We start from the raw sequence: 6,000 nt of genomic DNA, 5'->3' as shown, positions 1-6,000 counted from the left end.
AGTCTCCTCCCTTGGGGAATTCAGTCTGAGAAGCAAAAATATCCAACCTGAAATAGCACAATGACATAGTTAAGAGGTGCTGGGGGTTGGGAGAAAGGAGGCTGAGGGGTGTGCACTTGAATTTCCCAAGGGAGGACAAGACAAGCCTGAGAAGAGGCTAAGGGAGCCATTGCAGAGGGCAGTCTCTGCAGGGACAGGACTGGGCAGGAGGCCAAGCCTGCTGAAATCTCTGAGGGAATGGCCAAGTGGCAGCACAGGAGCAGGTGGGCTTGTTGTGGGAAGAGGATGAGGGCCCTAATTTGGTGGGGTCAGTCTGTGGGGTGGGGCTGCACCCCTCCACTCTGTGCAGAAGGGGCAGAAAGGACAGATGTGAGGAAAGTTGTGGGTGGGGTAAAGCCCAACCTGTGTCCCAAACCTCCTCCAGGGATCCATCCACATGCCTGGATTCAGCCCCCTGCTTGGGATTTGTCCTGTCAGAATTTCAGTAGTAACAATAAACACAGTAGCTGGAAACATGGGTTGAGCCCTCACTACATCTGAAACACTGTTCCGAGGACTTTACATATATGGCTTCCTCCATGTCCTCTTCCTCTTGGCTTCCTGTCATCCTCAACCCTTTGAGGTAGGCACTAATATTAACATCACTTTACAGATGAGAAAAATAAGGTTCATATCTTTCCTAAACTCAGCTTGTGAAATTATTAATTTCCTTCATTCATCAGCTTGGCCTTTCACAACAAAGCACTAAAGACCAGGTGCCTTGAACAAAAGAAATTTATTTCTCACAGGTCTTTCTTCACAGCTTGAAGTTCAAGCTTGAAGCTCTAGCTAAAGCCAACAGGATTAGTTTCTGGTGAGACCTCTTTTCCTGGGTTGTAGATGGCCACCATTTTGCTGGAGCTTCACATGGCCTCTTCTCTGTGAGCACAGAGAGACAGGAAGCAAGAGATGAAAGAGAGAGAGAGAGAAAGATGAGAGATGAAAGACAGACACACACAGAGAAAGATGAGAGATGAAAGACAGAAACACACAGAGAGAAAGATGAGAGATGAAAGACAGGCAGACACACACACGCACAGGAGGGGGATCTCTTGAGTCTCTTCCCCCAGTTGTTGGGACATCAGTCCTATCTTCTCAGGGTCCCGCCCATAAGGCCTCATTTAACCTTCATTGCATCCCTATAGGCCCCATTGCCAAGTACAGTCACAGTGGGGATTAGGGCTTTAATACACAAATTTGTTGGGGTTGGGGGTTGAACAACATAATTTAGTCCATAATATCCCCAACATTGTATAAAACTTTATCATTTACAAATGTCATTTTGTAAAGGGTAAGTTCTATATATCTTAAGTTTCCATCCCAGGACTACAGTTTTGGCATAGTAGCTCTTTGCAAAAGCTACTTACCGCTTAAAATTCAGACAGGCCTGTGGACTCCCAAGGCAGCACTCTGGGTGGGCACTTATTAATGCTGTAAGTGAGAGGAAGAGAATGGGGCATGAGCCAGGACCTGGTGCCCACCACCCGCCACTTACCAAGGCCCTTAGGAATGGGTCCTGTGTCCTAGCATGGAGATTGTCCTTTGGAGCTTAGCTGGGGCTGCCCCCTTCTCAAGAGTGCTGTATTCTCCCCTATGGCTTCTTTACTAGAGGTCAACTGTGAGTTACCATCTATCCTTACACTTTTGTTGGCTTATTTTTCTTGCATTAGAGTTAGGTAGGAAATAAAATGTTTCTTATACCCATAACTATATATTGAAACAAGATAATCTCCCCTAAAAAGTTACAGAACCCACGGCAAGGTTACAAATGGGGGCCCACAGACCATATGTTTAACTACATATGCAAATAAAACATGGCTGGGGTGCCTGGATAGCTCAGTTGGATAAGCATCTACCTTCAGCTCAGGTCATGATCTCAGGGTCCTGGGGTCCTGCATAGGGCTCACTGCTCAGTGTGGAATCTGTTTCTCCCTCTCTCTCTGCCTCTGTCTTTCTCTCTCTCTCTCTCAAATAAATAAACAAAATATTTAAAAACATATAAATAAATAAATAAAATCTTTAAAAAAAAAAAAAACTATGGCTGTAAAATACAATCTATTCTATTGTCTAGCCTTGACAAATGTACCTCCATTGCAACTTGGGAGGCTGGGTTCTAGTGTAAACTTCTTGGACTCCTGTGGTCATGCCCCCCACCTGTTCATTGTCTGGGGCACTGATCCAGGTATACATCCGAGAAGTGGGCTTAGGGTCATTCAGAATTCTCAGGTCCTGGGGAGTTGGCGCATGGTCTGGAGAGTTTAGGGCAGGATTACTAGCTACCAGTGGACATAAACCCTCTTTCTGTGGGGAGGGCAGAAGGTGCCAGAGGATGGCTGGCCCCTGAAGCCTAGGTGCCTAAGGAGGTATGCAGGCAGTACCCAAATGTGGAAGGCTGCACATTGCCTGAAAAACAGGGTGTGAATGAGTGTGTGTCTGTGAACCTGTAATCTGCAGAGTTGTCTTTTGCTGAAATAATATCATGTAGTACTAAATCTTGTTAAATATCTAGCTTTCACTCGCCCTTGCGTTCCCATCCCTGTTTTGGACACTTTTCTGGTTGAACTCACGTTGAACTTTGCCTGAGGCTCTCTGCCTCCAAAATCCCTCATCCCTCTTTAGATCTTGGTTAAAAGAGGCCTACAGTCAAGACATTTCTGAGTCTATCATGGAAAATAGAACCAGGCTGGATATTGCTCACTTTGTTAGGTGTGATACTGGTATCATGGGAATGTTTGAGAAAATAAACATTTATACATTAGCTAAGATACTCAAGTATTTAAGGTGAAATATGTCTGCCGGAACGCTTTAAAATTGCTCCAACGTGGGGGCTGGAGGGGAATGTGTGTGTGGGGAGGGATATAGACGGAAAAAAAAAAAAGGCAAAGTGCAGACTATGATGGAAGCTGGTGCATGGACGCGTGGGACAATTCCACTGTTCTACTTTTGTATGCGTGCACATTCCTACAACAAAGATGTTAGCCACGAGAACAAAACGCTATTCCTGGGGACTAGCCAGTCAGCACTGGCTGCCCGCGAAGCATCTGTGCCTTAGGAATGGCCCGTCTTCGTACTTCCTTAAGCCCAGTATCCTCCCGGGACGTTTTACAGCCCGAGATTCGTTTTCCTTTTTTGTGAACCAAGCCTTGGATGATTCACTACTACACAGGAGAAGGGGTCCTGGCGTGCTCGGGCAACGCTCGGTTTACACAGTCATAACCTGGGTGAACCGGGCCTGGACACGACTTCCGACGCCACCAATCCTCAACACGAACTCCACGGTCCCCAGTCCCCGAGGGCTGGCTCTGCGCGGCTCTGCCCTCCGGCGCGGGCTGGGCAGGGCAACGCGATTGGTCCGTCTGTTCCCCCCCCCCGCCACGCCTCCAGGGCCGCCCCTCCCCGGCCCCGCCCCCGCGCGCAGTCTCCGGGTCCGGCCCCTGCCGGGAGGGGTGGCCAGAGGAGCCTCACTTCCTAGTTTCCTCCGTAAGCCCTTCCCGCAGCCGGCCCACCTCCTGCCTGACTTTTGTGCGCCGCAGCCCGGGAGGGGATCTGGTAAGCGTGACCCTGCGCCTCACGCGGGCTGGGGCCGGGGTGCGCGTAGTCTGGGTAAACCGAGGGTGTGGTCCAAACCGGGGCATTCCGAGGGAGGGTCTGGGTGGGTGTGGGTGTCATACTGGAGAGGCCCGGCCCAGGGGAAGCGCTGGGGTGGGGCCCAGGATGGGGGTGCGCCGCAGAGGGAGCAAACCCAGAGCTGTTCCAGGGCATCTCGGGGCCCGGTGGGTCACACATGGGAATCCCGGGGCTTGGGGAATGAAGAAGAAGAGGTAAACCGATAGCCGGGATGTCAGATGGGAGGCCGGGCCAGGAGGTATGCAAATGTAAGGTAAAACGGGGAAAGGGAAGGAAAAGTGGTTCCAGGGGACCTAGGGCAGAGGCGACGCGTAGTCAGTTAGCCAAGTTAGGACTCAGGGCAAGGGCAGCGCTAGATGAGGGACATGGGATGGAGAGAGACAAACCGGGGCTGGTTCAGTGCCCTTGCTGGTGGGAAATGGGGAATCCAGACTGTGAGGCGTGGGCAAGTCTTGTTCTTCAGGTATCTCTGAGGCACCCTCCTCTCCCACAGGTCCAGTGTCTGGGCTTAACTGGCCTCCTCTACCGCACCTACTGATCAGAAACTACCCAGGTGGGTACTCCAGGTGATTCTAATGCAGCCATAGTTTAAGAACCACAGGTCTAAAACATGAGAACTTTGAGGGGTTTGAACTAGTGATGGGGACTGGCCAGGTGTCTTGTGAAATAAATGTGTTTTTATTTAATCTTCACAACTTTGAAGTCAGTGCTATTGTCCCCATTTAACAGATGAGGCACTGGAGGTGCAGAAATTGAACTTTTCCAAGGACCCACATTTAGGAAGGAGAAGAGCTGGGATTCAGACCCTGCTGGCAGGCTCCAGGGTGCTCCCACTGAACCTGGTCTCCTGTGAAGCCCAGAGGCACTTTGACCTCACAGGCAGGTAGTGGGCAGCTGAGTGGAGCTGATTGATTCCAGCATTTCAGCTGCCCACTGAATAGTTAGGAATGGCCATCCCTCCTGCCTTGGGGTGAGCACTAGTTTGTATGAAGTGCTAGCGACCAGGTCTCAGACCTGATGTGCATTGGGGTTCCCAAAATGGCTTGGATTCAAGGCCAGCTTCTCCCTGACTCACTGGGAGGCGTCGGGAAGATCAGTGACTTTATAGACTCACGTGCCTGGCAGCCAGTGTTCACCTGGGCCCTGGTATCCCGGCCCAGCCCCTGTCGTTGCCTGCACCAGAAGAACGGGTTCCCAAGCACTCTGGACCTGCAGGGCTCTCGCTCCACATTGACATCTTGTCTGGGGAGTTCTTTGTTGTGGGGGGCTGTCCTGCAGCACTCCCTCCATCTTGTGCCCTCTGGGGGAAAGGCCGGGTGGGCACCCCTGCCCTGGAGTCCATGCCATCTCCCCCCAGCTTTGCCCCTCGCTGTGGGCTACAGGAGAGGGTTTACTGTGTCCAAAGCCCACTCTTCCAACAGGAGTCTCCCTCACCAGCAGGCCTGTCCTTCAGGACCTGGTATGTCCATCTGTGCTCATTTCTGTTGATCCAAATGACATTTGAACCCCTTCTCTTGAAACACTCCCATGTTCTCCAGGAAACTGAGTGGCTCTGACCACCGTCCATGGGGATGTGAGGTCTCTGCTGGTGGGATATGGTGTCCTCATGCTGTTGGGGGCACAGAGCAGGTAGGAAGTCCTGCTGGGTGTTGACCACATTGTGCCTCTGACCCACTTAGATGATTTTAGAGGACATTCCTCAGTGTGCTTTCCTCACGCAAGTTTCTCTTAGACCTGCTCCATGGGGACCCGTAGCTCTGCCTTGCACCTTGAGACGTGGTCTCTTTATCAGCAGTCAGGGAACCCTTCAGTTTAGCTCAGCTGCTGGCACTTGCCTCATGGTGCCAACCTGGTTTCTTGGTGTATCTGGAAACTCATTGTGTTCTGCCTGAATCTCACCACCAGGAGGGGGTCATCTGCAGTTTTATTTTATTCCTAATGGGTTTTATACATTTTGTATTTAACTTTCCTGTTTTGATCTCCTAATGAACTTGTGGCCCTTTGTAGATTCAACTTGTGAAGTGGTAATTATACTGTATTTATTATTATTAGATGCTGAAGTTACCACTGATTGACAGCGGTGGTCTGTTTACATTTTGTTCCTTTGTCATTTTCATCCCTCAGACACTTTTGAAAGCATCTTATTTTCTAGCAACAGCAGCATGTTCCAGAGCCATCTTGATTTTTCTCCAATCTCAAGTTATGGAAGTCATTGTCCTCTAAGAGTCCTGGTTCTGAGTATTAGAGATGAGTATCTGAGTGTCAGAGGTGCAAGAGGGCACCCACCAGACTAAAGGAAAGTCCTGTTGCTTTGGACTACTTCTAGAAGTGTCA

The 6,000-nt window shown here is 50.2% G+C and overlaps 1 protein-coding gene across 3 annotated transcripts in view; it reads left to right on the top strand.

Moving 5' to 3' along the window:
* The first annotated feature begins 3,492 nt into the window (after nt 1-3,492).
* The window catches only part of SLC41A3 (solute carrier family 41 member 3), a 150,623-nt gene continuing 148,115 nt past the window's right edge, over nt 3,493-6,000 (top strand). For 2 of the 3 annotated variants that reach the window (XM_044252856.1, XM_044252854.1), the window contains exons 1-2: nt 3,493-3,588; nt 4,160-4,219. The gene's annotated coding sequence lies outside the window, so the exon portion shown is untranslated. The remainder of the gene's footprint in view (nt 3,589-4,159; nt 4,220-6,000) is intronic. The other variant, XM_044252857.1, reaches the window with a different exon arrangement.

The sequence above is a fragment of the Neovison vison genome, chromosome 6, assembly GCF_020171115.1.
Source record: "Neovison vison isolate M4711 chromosome 6, ASM_NN_V1, whole genome shotgun sequence".
Classification (NCBI taxonomy): Eukaryota; Metazoa; Chordata; class Mammalia; order Carnivora; family Mustelidae; genus Neogale; species Neogale vison.
Note: the sequence above shows the minus strand (reverse complement) of the source record. Positions and strands in the feature narration are given on the sequence as shown.